General features: G+C 40.7%; 1 pseudogene; it reads left to right on the forward strand.

Annotated features, from left to right (window-relative positions):
- Window positions 1–580: 580 nt before the first annotated feature.
- On the forward strand, window positions 581–15,083 carry LOC129485254 (mas-related G-protein coupled receptor member X1-like; annotated as a pseudogene).
- Window positions 15,084–16,671: the final 1,588 nt, after the last annotated feature.

The following is a 16,671-nucleotide window of genomic DNA, read 5'->3' on the forward strand; positions in this document are numbered from 1 at the left end:
GCCATTATTTAATGAGCACAGAATTTCTGTGTGGAATAATGCAAAGTTCTTAAAGGGGACAGTGGTAACGGTTACAACTTATTGGAATATATGTAATGAAACAGAATTTTACAACTAAAATAGTTAAAGTTGTAAAATGTATGTTATGTAAATTTTACAATTAAAAACATTTAATTATAAACACAGGATCAGTACAAAATTCAGAACTATTCTCCACCAATGATTATGCCTTCCACAGATAACTCAAGCAGACAGAAGAGACCACCAAGAGATGTGACATCACAGTAGGTTCTGTGCTGCTCTTAGACAGTGAGGCTGCCCCTCAGATTGGCCCTCACTAAGGGGAGCTGACACATGCAATTTGAGTATGCAGGAGACAGTATAAAGCAGCTATGAAAGCAATAAAGAGGTCTATAGTTTTCCATTTGTCCAACCAAATTTATTAGTGGCTCTTATCACACTGTTCACAATGTTGAATTCAGGTCCCCTGAGTCCAGATCCGTTGCTTTTCCAGGCCCAGCGCTCTACTGATGCTGAATCCTGTCTGTCCACCCTCAATTTCCAAATGCTGTAGTAGGACATGGCTGTTGGCGACGGTTTCCTACAGGTCGGAGGAAGCAGGAAGCCAGTGTTTGCAGCCAATGCTCCCGGCAAGGAGCTTTGATGTCATGTCTTCAGTTCAGACTGAGGGTTATTGGGAGAGTCCACTCTGGAAGTCTCTGACGTCAATTGTACAGTTTTGGCCTAAGATGTTGTCTACATGAGGAATTTTGTAGAGAATATTCACCTGACAGTTGAATCAAATAATGTTGGTCCTCACCTGGGAATTGCTTGGTTTGATATTAGAAACATTCTTTTTCTTTTGGCAGAAGAAAACTTCAACTTCATGAAGCTTAGATTCAGTCCATGAAGCCCATTCTGAACTTACTTGGCCTCACACATTGCTCTATGATAAAACTTATAACAGTGTAGTTGAAATACTTTTCCTCGCATCTTTCTCTTCAACTGCATTCTGAAGTCTTCAAGAGGCAAAGAACATGTCCTTGAATTTCTAGTGCAACAGACTAGGTGTGGAATTTAGAAGATGCTCGGTAAATATTTTTCTCAAGTAGCTCCCACCTGAAAATCACAGGGTTGTCCAGCATCTTGCAAAGGCTGGCTCAGTCATCAAGTCTCACTGGAACTCCTACAGGCACCTTCCACTTAACAGAGTGTCCTCTGCAGTTGGTCATTCTGAGAACAGCTGTTCCCTTTTATTGCAGGTCTGCTCACTGCCTCTGGGAAGAATAGAGGGGATGCGGGAGTCTGCTCATGAGCTGCCTTCTTTCCAAGGTCAATGATATCATTTCCTCTCAGTTCTATGTCAAGGAAGAGCATGCAGGACATCCAGGAGTGTCATCCAGAAAGTGAGAAATGATACGAAAATCTCTCATGGCACTTTTTGGGAGCTGTCGTTCATGACTATATTTTAGGCATGAATTCAACAAACATTCAAACATAATTCATCAAGCACTGTGCTAATTCTACATAAAAGCAAACACCTTTCAAATCAGTCTGTCACTAATACATCCTGTATCTATAACCAATCCTTTCCACTTCATGAAGAAAATATACTGATTGATGCTGAGCAAATGCTGAGCCTTCATGGCCATTCACTGATGCTCTAGTACACCTGGGCTCAAGGGCACTGAGTCATCACACTCGCAAGAACAAACTGGATCTGTTTCTTGTCCTGCTTTTGCCAATTAGGCTTGTCAATATAATTACCTAATTTTTCAAAATACAGCACAAGTCAATGAAATACGAGTATGAGGTCAGGAGATCGAGACCATCCTGGCCAACACGGTGAAACCCTGTCTCTACTAAAAATACAAAAAATTAGCCAGGCGTTGTGATGGGCGCCTGTAGTCCCAGCTACTCGGGAGGCTGAGGCAGGAGAATGGTGTGAACCCAGGAGGCGGAGCTTGCAGTGAGCCAAGATTGTGCCACACCGCACTCCAGCCTGGGCAACAGAGCAAGACTCCATCACAAAAAAAAAAAAAAAAAAAAAAAAAAGAATTGCGTTTTCCATAAAAACTAATGTGAATGTGTAAATGGACAATAAAAGCAGGTTCCAAAATTATTGTTAGTTTAGTAAGTGTGAGTCTGCCAACTCTACAAGATTAAACGAAAATGAACAATATTGAACAATATCCTCAGACAGAATGCTATGCATCTGATGCTAAGATCTACACCTAAACTAATCCAAACTGCAAATCATAGACAATGATTGATAGATATGCTTTCAGACAGAGTAGAATTCTATATGCTGAGCCCTACACAAAGGATTGTTCTACAGCCTAGTTCTAATATAGTGAATTAATTCTAGGTAAAATTGAAATACTCACGTTACAAATGTATCCTTTTTTTATGAATACTGATTAACAGACATTTTCAATTAATCTATCTACTTACACTCCTGAATATATCATTAAGTGGGCTTTTCATAGCAATATCTCTCACTTTTTCCACTGTTTGTTGTATAAATATATACTGAGCATCTTCTATTCTCTAGCTTGCATGCTACACACTTGGGAGTCAAAGTAAACATGCCCACATTCACAGAGCTCACAGCCTGTGAAGGAAGGACACTAGTGCAGGAAAGACTGCCTCCCAATGTGACACATGCTATCCAAGCGTTGTGTTTGTGGCTTAAGGGTGCTCAGAGGAGAGGGTATCTAAAAATTCCCAGTTATCTTGCTGCCATCCTGAAGAGGAATGCCACATCCAAGCACCCAGCTGAAGCAGGACAATATGATGCCAACAAATGAGAGAATGTGCACCAGATGACTGCTCATGCAAGACAACAATCCAGCAACAGTTCTATAATTGATGACATTACAAGACTAATAGGCTAAATCTTACAATAGCGCTCAGTCTATAGTCTAACATCACACCAATGCACAATTCCTGAAAGCATTTTCTAGAGACCCTGCAGATGCTTAGGTCATAGGCATTGCAGAACCACCTACTACCACTACCTTGCATTCCTGCAGAAGAAGCCCTTGCCTCCAGGCAAACCTAATTCAGCATCTACAAATCCCAGGATACGGAGGGAAGAAGAATGTGCAAGTGCTAGAATGGGAAGAACACCTGACCAGGTTTCAGGGATTTGGGATTCTCAAGCTGACTGCATGGCCAACGTGGGTCACATGCTCATTCCAGGCAAACTAAGCAGAAGTGAGGTTATGGGATTGCCCCAGTCATTTGTGCATTTGTGCTCAGGTATCTCTTTTCAGAACATGTGGGTAAAGTGTGACTTTACCATAACCATGGACTGAAGATAACTAGTGTTGTGATCCAGGTTGCCTGAGAAATTCATGTCACTACACAGTGACCAGTAAGGGTATGTTCTTCCCACCTATGAGGAAGCGACCTAGAATCCAAAGAGACTGCTCTGATGCTTGTTCTGTATGAAGGTGTGGTATAAGTTGGGCACAATTAGTGTCAATGTATCAATGCTGGCTATAGATATAGACGACATTTGTTTGCTGTTATCTAGCAGTGACAGCAGAGTATAGAAGAAGAAATCTCAATGCTCATGCCCATCATATTGGTCCAGATTTTTCTGAAACCTTGCAGGACGAAAACACAAGGAAGGAGAGCAGAGACAGAGCAGATCTCACTCCTGAGTGTGTATGTAGAAGTGAGTGGATCATGGAAGGCTTTGTGTGATAGGTAGAATTTTAACTGATGACTACAATTGACCTAGCATTATTATTATAATTGTACCCTCTGTAAATTTTGCCAGTCACTTAAATTTTTGTATTGGGCAAGGATTGGTAAATAGGATCTGAACTGATGGAAATGGCAGAAGAGATAATTTACAGTGGCTCTGTTGATAAAAGCGTAGAGTTTTTTTAGGGAATGGTGAATAATTCATACCGGAGTTTTATTCCTTGTGTCACCCTGTGTATTTGGTCATGATGGCAAGATCCCTCTTAAATAGAATCACAAGACTGGAGTGCTCTGAATAATGAGCATTATCTTTCGTGGCCTTGAAGTGATAGAGCTTGATGTTAGTTTTGTGATATTCGTAGGAGTGAACTCTATAATAATGTAAAGTCCAGAGAGGGCCAGGCAAGTCAGGCCAACAGGACATGCCACAAAGTCAATGCCATGCTCTCCTTACCCTCCTCACTGGGATATGTCCAGCCCTCCAGGGTCAGAAGGCATAGATTAAAAAATTTAAAAATTAAAATAATAATAATAATTACAAAACACGTGGGGGTTAGGGGAGAAGAGAGAAACAATGGAATGCAGCCCCTTCTCTGGAGCAGCATTTTTACCTGCAAAAGGCCAACATTGGGAGTAGGGGAGATAGTTAATCTTTGAATTAAATTCAACATTTTATTTGTCACATAAAATTCAAATCTAAACTCTGCATAGCCTTGAAATGGATGTCCAAAAATTCCTATTCAAATTCTGTGTCACTTTGCAACTCTTTTGTAATGTAATATTTATAGTGACTTGAAATTTAATATTTCTGTTTTAACATGCTGCTACACATGTGACAGAATAATACATACCAAACTCAGACATTCTGAAGTTGAAGAAAATTGTCATTCCCATTCCAGGTGTGCAGGCACCCTTGCCTTCTTATCAAAGACGTGTGTAATTATTGGAGAGAGTAAAGATGTAAGATTCAGCCTTAAATTGTATCTGTAAAATGTATGTATTTATTTTTAAGAGTTATTGGAAACAAATATGATAAAAATTTAATATGTGCTTAATTTTGTGTTGGGTGTATGAATGCTAATTATATTACCTTCTAGCCTATGTGCCTGGTTTGCAAACTTCCTTCCAGCATACCCAATTTTCTCATTCTTGGTGACTTCAATATGCATAAAGGTAGTCCATACAATGAAGAGGCATTTCAGTTGTTCATTCAGTGTAGACTATGAAGAAGTTACTAAAGCAGTACAGAGAGTTCTTGTATGCCCATCACCCAACCTACAGCAATACTAACATGTTAAGTAAATGTAGCACCAAAACCAGGAAATTGACATTGGTACCATCTAATTATCTACACTACAAATCTTATGAGATTTCACCAAATAGCTACAGTACAATGTTACCAAATTTTACCAGTGTTTGCATGCACTCATTTTTGGAGTCAGATATTCCTTCTATGTTTCATTCCACAATATTTCATCACAGGTGTAGATTCATAAACACAATCACATTGAATATAGAAGTGTTTCTTCACCACAGAAGAATTCCCTTGGGCTCCTCCTACTGTCACACCCAAAGTATATTTCTTCCCAAACCCCTCTAATCACTGATCTATTCTTCATCTCTATAATTTTGTCATTTCAAAAGTGTTACATAAATGGAATCATACAGTATCTAATCTTTTGACTTTTTAAAATTCAGCATAATGTCCTCAAGATCCACCCAACTTTTTGCAGGTATCAATACCTTATAGCTGATTTATTCTTAAACTACTGAGTTCCATTGTACGGATGTACTATGCTTTGTTTCACTAATCATAAGTGAAAGGACATTGCTGTTTCTTCTATTGTGGCATTTATGAATGAAACAACTATAAACATATGTGTACAGATACTTAAGTGAACAAAGTTTTCCACTTTATTGGATAAATTTAATGGCTGAATTGCTGGATTATATGAAGATACAAAAGGATATTCCAGAGTAGCTATACTATTTTGCTTTCTCACTGGCAGTGAATGAGACCTCCAATTCCTTCAAATCTCAGTCAATATTTGAAACTATCAGTATTTTATATTTTAGCTATATTAAGAGGGTAGAGTGGTATCTCATTGTAGTTTTTATTTATTGCCCTAAACATTAGTGATGTTGAGCATCTTTTTATGTGTTTATTTGTCATGCATATATGTCTTTGCTGAAGCATATGTTCATCTTTTGCCCTGGTTGAATCCAGCTCTCCACTAACTTCATGCCTGTTCCCATAGAACTGAGTGTGGCTGGAGCTCAACACACAACCATGCCTAGCGGTTTCACTGTACATTTATGACCTTGAACCTGAAATGTTCACTTATATCTCCTGAACAGTCATGTAACATTTCCATAATTGCCTCTCACTCTCCAAAGGAAAATCTTCATGCCATCTTCTCTCTCCTGAAACCTCCTACTTTTTATTTTTTTAAAATCTCTGTCAGGTGATGCTCTTCTGAGAATTACTCAATCTTCCCAGAGCGAACTTACCTGCCCATCTGCCTCTGAGCACATCTCTCTGCATTTTCTCTCATGCCAGGAAATGGGCTCTGCAAATTCCTGTTTGAAACCACCCTTTCCATTTGTGCAGTTTCCCCTTTCCCTCCCCAGAAACATTTTATAGCATTATTGCTTCTCCCTCCTGCATCTTCAATGTTTCCTTCTCTAATGGATCCTTCCACGGCAATTGAAACACCCTATCTTATTCTTGACCTAAAACACCATCCAAGCCCCCATTCCCCTCTATCCACAGCCTGATTTGTCCTCTTTCCTTTAGAAAAAAAAAATTTCCAAAGAGTTTTCTGTACCCGTGTCTTCATTTTTTCATCCTTCCTCATATCTTCTCATATCTCTATCTCCCTCTCTTAGCTAGATCATTAAATTTATGTTTTTTGTTTGAAAATTTATTTATGACATGGTAATAAAGTCAAAGCTTTCAAAAACAATCTTTAAATGCATGCACTGAAAACTGTCATTCCCATTTGAGGTCCTCAGGCATCTTTGCCTTGTTAACAAAGACATAGCCTATTATACTTATTAATAAGTTTATATTAATTCACAAATATTAATAATAAAATTATATATATTTTTTGTCATGCAATATATACATTGGCATGTATACTTTTTAAAAGATTTAACAAATTCTGGAGGGCCTTTTATATTAGGTTTGTTGCTCTTTCTATGCAGCTACAGAGTATTCTACTGCACAGATAGACAATAATTTATACAGTATTGATGGCCATTTTGGCTGTCACCAGTCTTTTACTGTAAATAATACTGCATTCATTAACTTAGTACATAGATCTTTTGAACATGCACAAATATATCTCTAAGATAAATTCCTAGATGAGGAATTACAGAGCGAAAAGGATGATACTTTATACATGCTTACATGTGTTGAAAATTGCCTTCACTGGAAGTTGTATCCATCTGCATCCTCAGCAGAAATGAGTGAGGGTACCTGATCCCACTCCATCCCCACACGATAATCTATCAAACTTTATGGCCTTTCACATTTTGGTAAGTAAAATATAACTCTGTAATTTTAATTGGCATGTCTTTTATTACGAGTTGCATTTCTCCTCTTTCCATATGTTTAGGAGCCATTTTTATTTTCTAGAAATTGTGAATCATGACTTGAAGTTATTTTCCTATTAGCTTTTTGGATTTTGAATTATTAATATCATTTTAGAAAAATTTTTATCAGTAGAGGAAATTTATACTTTGGCTATAACTTACATTACCAAAAAATCTCCCAGTTTATTCATTTATTTAATTTTATTAATTTATTAATTTATCTTTTAGGATGGAGTCTCGCTCTGTCACCCAGGCTGGAGTGCAGAGAGGCGCGATCTTGGCTCACTGCAACTTTCACCTATCAGGTTCAATCCATTCTCTTGCTCAGCCTCTCGAGTAGCTGGGATTACAGGCATGCGCCACCACACTTGGCTGATTTTTGTATTTTTAGCAGAGACCAGGTTTCACTATGTTGGCCAGGTTGGTTTCATACTCCTGACCTCAGGTGATCTGACCACCTCGGCCTGCCAAAGTGCTGGGATTACAGGGGTGAGCCACCATGACTGGCCACAGTTTATTTATATTTTGATTATGATGGTTCGTGTCATGCTAAAAATAGCTTTTGGTTTTTCGGGGTTTGTTGTTGTTGTTGTTGTTGTTGTTTTGTTTGTCTTGTGAAAAGGTCTAGCGCTATCAGCCAGGCTGGAGTGCAGTGATGTGATGTCAGCTCACTGTGACCTCCGCAGCCTGGGCTCAAGCCGTCCTCCCACCACAACGTCCCAAGTAGCTGGGACTACAGATATGCACCACCACACCTGGCTAGTTTTTGTATTTTTTGTAGACACAGGTTTTCACCATGTTGCCCAGGATGGTCTCAAACTTGTGAGCTCAAGCGATCCACTCACCTCGGCCTCCCAAAGTGCTGGGATTATAGAAGTGGGCCATCAGCTGGCATTCTTTTTGTCTTTTTTAATATTTTATTTAATGTCTTCTGAATTGTATCCTATAATTGAAAGTCTTTTTCCACTTTGATTTAAAAACTATTTGGCTAGCAGGGCGCGGTGGCTCACACTTGTAATCCCAGCACTTTGGGAGGCCGAGGCGGGCGGATCCCGAGGTCAGGAGATCAAGACCACGGTGAAACCCCGTCTCTACTAAAAATACAAACAATTAGCCGGGCATGGTGGCGGGCACCTGTAGTCCCAGCTACTCGGAGAGGCTGAGGCAGGAGAATGGTGTGAACCCGGGAGGCGGAGCTTGCAGTGAGCCGAGATTGCGCCACTGCACTCTAGCCTGGGTGACAGAGCGAGACTCCGTCTCAAAAAAAAAAAAAAAAAAAAAAAATATTTGGCTATGGCTCCTCTAGGTAATTGTATTTTCTTCATAAAATTATAAGTAGTGTATTTGGATTTATCCTCAAATCATATATAAAGTATGTTTCCACCTTTATTTCATTTCTCACGGCAACTCAGTTGTCCTAATTGCATTCATTGAATGGTGCCTGTTTTACACACTACTTTGATATACAACCTTTATCATAATAGGCATACATTGAAGATACAGGCATAATAGGCATAAATTGAAGATCTTCTTCCATCACTGTAATACAGCAAATATTACAACAAGGTGAATCACATGAATTTTGGTGTCCCAGTACATGTAAAAGTTATGCTTATACTATATTGTAGTCCATTGAGTGTGCAATGGCATTATGTCTAAAGCAATCTACATGCATTACTTAAAAAATCCTTTTTTACTAGGAAATGGTAACCATCATCAGAACCTTTATCAAGCCAAACATTTTGCTGCTGGAGGGTCTTGCTTGATATTGATGGCTGCTGAGGTGGCTGCTGAAGGTAAGACAGGCCATGCCAATATCTTAAAACAAGACAACAGTGAAGTTTGCCACGTCAATTGACTCATCCTTTTATGAAAGATTTTAATGTAGCATACAATGCTGTTTGATAGCATTTTATATACAGTAGAACTTCTTTTAAAATGGAAGTCAGTTCTCTCAAACCTGCCACTGTTTTTTCAAGGAAGTTGAACAAGATGGAATGTGATAGGAGAGGCTTATATATATTGGATATGGGACAGAGGCCAAGAATCATCTCAGGTAGGGTTTGTGTCTCAAATACCTCTGGCCGCTGATTTGTCCATAGTCCTCATACAGGAAATAACAAGTCTGTCCAGCATCTTCATAACCCTGGATTGCTCACCAGCTTTGACTCCAGCTCCTGTACGCATCTTCCGAATTAAGCAACACAGAAGGGTCCTCTGAAGTCACTGAATCCCAGAAAGGCCCTCCACCTTTAGCACAAGGGAAGGCTTCACCTCTGGACAAAAGAGAAAAAGAGAAGGGTAAGTACCAAGAACTGTCCTCTTCCATAGTCAGTTATGGTTTTTGCTATAAGATGTTTCTGTGTTTCCACCTAGGTGCTACAGGCAGGGGATCATGAGCTTGTTTCAGGAAAAGACAGGAGACATGATGTTTCCTTCTGGAAACTGAGTGCTGCCAACTCAGACTGTGTTGGCAGTCCGAGCATCAACTGGGATCCCTGCTTCTGATTTATCTCCCCATATCACCTCCTTTATTCCAATCGCTGAACCTGCCCCTCATGGAGAGAATGCTGCCTCTCACATTCATTTAAGGAGCTACAGGACATGCAGGCATTGCTTCGCAGAGTTGAACTGCTGTAGAAGCAGGTTTTGTTGTTTTACTTAGTTTTCTAAATTTTTCTTCCTTGCCTGCCTGGAAAGGTTCAAGGAAGAAACAGACGGTCCCAACTGAAATGACTGAGGAGTGTTTCATGAGGGAAGTATTTACAAAGATGTGCAAGGTTAAGGGAAAGAGACAATGCATGGGTCAGCACCCTAAGCAGCAATACATAGGGGAACACTAAGTCCTCCCTTAGGCTGAAAGGGACAGGGAAGGAGCAGTTACCATTGTCACCGTAGCCATAGCTGTAGCCATAGGGGTGGGAGAGCACCAGTGGGCAGGTGGAGAAACCTTGCACGGCCAACACACAGCCAACACACAGCCACACAGCCTGATAAGATTTGGATATGTGTCCCCAACCAAATCTCATGTTGATTGTAACTCCCAATATTGGAGGGAGGGCCTGGTGGGAGGTGATTATATTGTGGGGACAGTTTCACATGAATGGTATAAACACCATCCCCCTTTGGTATTGCTGTAGTGATAGTGAGTGAGTTCTCATGAAATCTAGTTGTTTAAAAGCATGTAGCGCCTCCCTCTCTCTCTGTATTTCTCTTGCTCTCACCGTGTGAGATGCCTCTCTCTCCCTTGGCCTTTCACCATGATTGGAAGCTTCCTGCGGCCTCCCCAGAAGCAGAAGCTGCTATGCTTCCTGTATAGCTTATAGAGCAATGAGCCAATTAAACCTGGTTTCTTCATAAACTTGCCAGTCTCAGGTATTTCTTTATAGCAATGTGAGAATGAACTAATACGCAGGCAGAAAGCCAGGAGGTGGAAATCCGAAGTTGCTCTCCTGCTGTCCTCCAGTCTCCTGCTGGTGTGTCCCAGTGTCACAATTCCACCAGCAGCTAGAATTAAAATGAATGCCACTGATGTGGGACATAAAAGCCACTCTCATGGGTTGTCAAACAGGATAGAGAAGAATGGAAAGCAAAACCTCATAGCAAATGAGACTATCACTCTCTCCTTCTTGTATCCTCCTAATTACTGGGCATTGTCTGTCTAAAGGTGATTGATTTCTTTCTCGTTTTAGCTCTATCAGACTACTTTAATGTTTGGCATGTCTTTCTCTACTGTCACTTCTATGCGGAAATGTTTGCATTCATGAAAAATGCATAGAAAATAAAATATAATTTAAAAAAGAGGGAACATATTTCTTTGGTTTAGAATATAAGTTTGGTGGCTCTAATAAAGAATGAAGTAGAAATATCTTTAAAAAGAAGGTACAATTGTGCCTCTGGGTCTCTAGGTTCTGAATCTGCAGATTCAACAAACCACAGGTGGAAACTATTTTAAAAATAAGTGTGTGGCAGAGGTGTGTATGTACTGAACAGGTACAAACTTGTTTTTCCTTGTCATTACTTCCAAAAAAAAGTATAGTAAAACAAGAATTTACATGGCAGTTGTATTTTGTCAGTTATTCTAAATAACTTGGAAATGATTTAATGTATCTGGGAGAAAGAGCATAGGATGTGTACAAATATCGCATCTTTTTATATAAGGAAATTGAGTATCTGCATATTTTGGTGTGTGCTGGGGTTCCGCAGCAAGCACCAGTGAATGCCCAGAGATGACCATCTGTGAGATCTGAGCTGAAACTCCAAGGCAGCATACATCAGAATTCCAAAACTACAACTCCCCAGTTCCCAGGGAGGTGCCCTCATCCTTGTGATCCTACATGGTTCACAGCCACATCAGCATTCCAGCGTGATGGAAAAAGACGAAGGAAAGGAGGGGCTTTGCTCTTTTGATTGATTCTATGAGCCAGAACTTGCTTACTTACTTTTGTGCACCTTTCGCTGAACAGCACCTGGTCATACGATGGCACCCAGCATCAAGGAAAACTGGAATGTGGGTCCTCGTGCTGCCTTTAGACTCAGAGAATTGTTATGTGACCAAAGAGGAAAATCAATATTGGAGCAACCTAGCAGTCCCTTCAGCCCCTCACTGTCTCTGATTCTGTGCTCACATCAAGATTTTTTCAGGAGCTCCTCTGAAATGATGAATGATGCGGCAGAGAACAGTACAGAAGTTTCATGCAGGGCTCCAGGGACCAGGGGCGGGTACTGGACCTGCTCCTCATGTTGCGATCACAGGAAAACACTTTAATAGTCTAGGCCATGGCTTCATCTTATGTTATATGAGGATAATACCGCAGATGGTCTTTAAGGAAGACATGCCAAATGTTGGTGATACCACAGTGAAAAGGACAGGCATGACTTACTCCTTAATGGAGCTTCAAGTTTCATAAGAAAGACAAACATATCAAACCATAAATATAGATGGACAAAGTGTTTAGTGCCCTGAGTGTGGATTACAGAAGTTCTCCTTTTCCTCCCATTTCCTTTTCCAGTCAATCAGGGTGGTGGCAGCTTGTCTCTTTAAGAGAGCTCATGATGGATGCACTCACTCCTGATGCTCCTCTCTACTCCCAGAGGAGGGTATGTCTCCTTTCCACCTGAAGAGTTCCTGCCCATGTGCATTCTTGGGATTCCAGAGCAAAGGTGGCCTCTGATAGGCAAAAAGGAACACCTGAATTTATTCCTAAATGCCTTCACTCTCCTCTGTATTGTTCCCTACTTGATTTGCTTCTCCTTCTCTGTCTGAAATTAGTTTATGTTATTATTTTTTTTTCAACGCACAATTTTGCCTGCCAACTTGGATTTAATCTTAAGAATCACTCCTCTGCTTTACCCGCGCTAACATGTATAATCGACACAGAGTGGTGCTGGGTGTAAAGGGCTGCTCCAAGACTGGATTGTTAGTCAGCCCTGCTGGGCTCAAATCATACTATATAAGTCCCAGAATGAATAATTCACTCTTTTTGTGCTCCAATGCATTATTGTCCGTACGGGAATAACACTCATTCTTACCTCCTAGGCAATTCAGATAATGAAAAGAGACAATATCTTAAAAACTCTCCATCAGCTGCTGTTATTCTCCCAGATTAGACCCAGTACTCATTCTCCAGCTGAAATCTGCATGAATATCTCTCTTTATACTCCAAGCCCTACGTATTTCCTATTTCCCCTCATGGACTTCTCTCATACAAATGTTTACATCAACAAATAAATGAACCAAAGATCTTCTGAAAGAGAGAATGAAACAGGTTTACATTGTGTACACCCAGCAGAACACTTAGTAGTCCTCCATACATATTCCCACACTTCAATTACCTGCTTCAGTGGCACTCAGACCTCACCCTCACTCTTTCCTCTGCTCTATTGCTGAGCATTTCAGCTCAGACCCACAACCTACACAAATATTCTGTACAAAAATGCTTCTAGGTGTTCAGCAAAGCCACAGTGAGTCCTCATTTCAAAGGCACATCAGTGGTCAATTTCAGGTTTGGGGCACACATCAGTAATTCTTTTTTAACACAGATAGAGCTGCCACAAATAGAATTCTGATGAATGAAATTTTCTGTACCTAATTAAACATGTGTGTTCTAATGCCTTACACTGTGCTTTCATTTTTGTTTTCCATTTCACCAAAATCTACCATTACCATTAGATTCCTCATGCATGCATTCCTTCATTGAATGAATATTTATGAAGAGCACAGTGTGCTGCTCATGGAAATAGGCACTGGGAGTATAAAATGTAAAATGTGGTCCTGTCTGCAATGACTGACACACTGAGTTATTTCTCACCCACCAGGCCCAGCCATTTTCACACTTATCCTAGTGAAGGTCACGTTTTCCTCTGGTCCATAATGCATGGTCTTCTTTCCTGTCCATCGATGACCAGTCCTGGTCATGAAGTTGTCACAATCACCTCTTTGTGTATCTGAATTCCTCCACCTGAGAGAAAATTTCAGGCCCAGGATAAAGCAATGATCAGGTCCACAGCCCTGGCCACTTGAATGGGGGTGTTTTGACCATAATGCTATTCCCATGTCAGTATAGAACTTGTGTGGCAATAGAGAGAGGTCAGGCTTTAAAGTCAGCAAGAACTGGATTTCAAACTGGATTTGAGGACCCCTACCTTTTGATAGGTGACTTATTCTCTGCATGTCTCTGATATCTCCTCTTAAAATGAGGACAGTAAATCACACATGGCAGGATGGTGTGGAGAATCAGAGATGATACAGCTGGTGATCACATCTGGTTTGTGTTCCCAGGGACATCAGACTACGGTTTCTGAGCGTGGATCCAACCATCCCAGCCTTGGGTACAGAACTGACACCAATCAATGGATGCGAGGAGACTCCTTGCTACAAGCAGACCCTGAGCCTCACAGGGCTGACGTGCATTGTTTCCCTTGTCGGGATGACAGGAAATGCAGTCGTGCTCCGGCTCCTGAGCTTCCGCATGCACAGGAATGCCTTCTCCATCTACATCTTCAACCTGTCCATGGCCGACTTCCTCTTTCTCAGAGGCCACATTATACGTTTTCCGTTAAGCCTCATCAATATCCTCCATCCCATCTTCAAAATCCTCAGCCCTGTCATGATGTTTTCCTATCTTGCAGGCCTGAGCTTCCTAAGCGCCATCAGCACAGAGCACTGCCTGTCTGTCCTGTGGCCCATCTGGTAGCGCTGCCACCGCCCCACACACCTGTCAGCGGTCGTGTGTGTCATGCTGTGGGCCCTGTCCCTGCTGCGGAGCATCCTGGAGTGGATGTTCTGTGACTTCCTGTTTAGTGATGCTGATTCTGTTTGGTGTTAAACATCAGATTTCATCACAGTCGTGTGGCTGATTTTTTTATGTGTGGTTCTCTGTGGGTCCAGCCTGGTCCTCCTGATCAGGATTCTTTGTGAGTCCCAGAAGATGCCACTGACCAGGCTGTATGTGACCATCCTGCTCACAGTGCTGGTCTTCCTCCTCTGTGGCCTGCCCTTTGGCATTCAGTTTTTCCTATTTTCATGGAACCACGTGGATTTGGAAGTCTTGTATTGTCACGTTCATCTAGTTTCCATTTTCCTTTCCTCTCTTAACGGCCAACCCCATCATTTACTTCTTCATGGGCTCCTTTAGGCAGCGTCAAAATAGGCAGAACCTGAAGCTGGTTCTCCAGAGGCTCTGCAGTACATGCCTGAGGTGGATGAAGGTGGACAGCGGCTTCCTGAGGAAACCCTGGAGCTGTCGGGAAGCAGATTCGGGCAGTGAGGAAGAGCCTCTGTCCTGTCAGACTGGACTTTGAGAGCAACGCTGCCCTGCCACCCTTGACAATTGTATGTGTTTTTCTCAGCGTTGCACCTCAGGAATGTCTCAGGGGTTCCTCAAGGTCTTCAAATGGATTTTTATCCATCCTGACAGTTGCAGTTGTCAACCATAGAAAGCATTAGTCTGATAATACAATGTTTAGATTCTCCTTGATATTGCCAATCTATTTTTCCTGTTATATTGAATCTTTCTTGCTGAACACTTTTTCTGCAATTACCTGGTATTGAAAGGAGTTCCTAACCAAAACCTTAAAACTCTTCTTTATACTTGTTTCCTACCTGATTATATCAAAAGGGAAGATTCCTTATTAATCTCTCAGACTATATTCCCCTGAAAATCATGTTCCCTTCTATGACTGGAGGCATTACCACAGTTAGAAGCTCGATTCTGAATAAATGAGTTCTGCTATCTCTATGTTCCATTGAATTCTCATATACAGAGCAAAATAATGTACTTAGAGACAAAATCTCTCTTCATAAAAACAGTCTAGAAAATTGGTTTTATGAAAAGTCCTCTGCTGTAATTGTCCACAGCATGGTGACACGTGGCCTTGGTTTCTAGTAAAGACAACCATGCCCCTTCCCTTTACGACTTTGAGAACTGGTAAGTTTTTATTTAGCTCTTCCTGGACTAATAGACCAGTGAGGACCTAATAAATATGCCCCACCAGTTCCATTTAGGCCACTGAAAACCTCAATATTAGTTTCAAAGTGTAAATTATCTTGAAAGCCATTTATTATTTACTTACAGATACTTTCAGTTGTAGAATTCTTCATTCTTCCAGGTTTTGTACAAATTGTTCTGGGTGTAACTTTCAGTTAGTTTTATGGCTGTTAACAAGAGAAGCAAAACTGAAAACATCTGACCTTTCCATGCTAATGTCAATTATAGTATCTGGATAATAACTTACAGTTGGTATAGATTCTAATACATGCTGTGACATAGATGAACCTGGAAACACTGTGCTAAGGGAAATAAGCCAGACCAAAGAACGATATTGTAAGTTCAGATTTTATGAGGTATCGAAACTAGGAAATTTGTGAATACAGAAAATAAATTAGAAGGATCCTGGTGCTGGATGATGGAGAGAATGTGTAGCCATTATTGAATGAGCACAGACTTTCTGTGTGGAATAATGCCAAGTTCTTAGAACTGACAGTGGTAACGGTTACAACTTATTTTGAATGTACTTAATGACACTGAATTGTACACTTTAAATCATTATAGTTAGAAAGTGTATGTTATGTATATTTTAACACAATTAAAAACAGTTAATTATAGAAATGGGATCAGTACAAAATTCAGGACTATTCTCCACCAGTGGTTATCCCTTCTATAGATAACTCAAGCAGACAGAAGAGACCACCAAGAGAGGATGTGACATCACAGCAGGCTCTGTGCTGCTCACAGACAGTGAGGCTGCCCCTCAGATTGGCCCTCACTGAGGGGAGCTGACAAGTGCAATTTGAGTATGCAGGAGACAGTACAAAGCAGCTATGAAAGCAATAAAGAGGTATATAGTTTTCAATTT

This window comes from Symphalangus syndactylus, chromosome 6 (genome assembly GCF_028878055.3).
Source record: "Symphalangus syndactylus isolate Jambi chromosome 6, NHGRI_mSymSyn1-v2.1_pri, whole genome shotgun sequence".
In the NCBI taxonomy this organism is placed as follows: Eukaryota; Metazoa; Chordata; class Mammalia; order Primates; family Hylobatidae; genus Symphalangus; species Symphalangus syndactylus.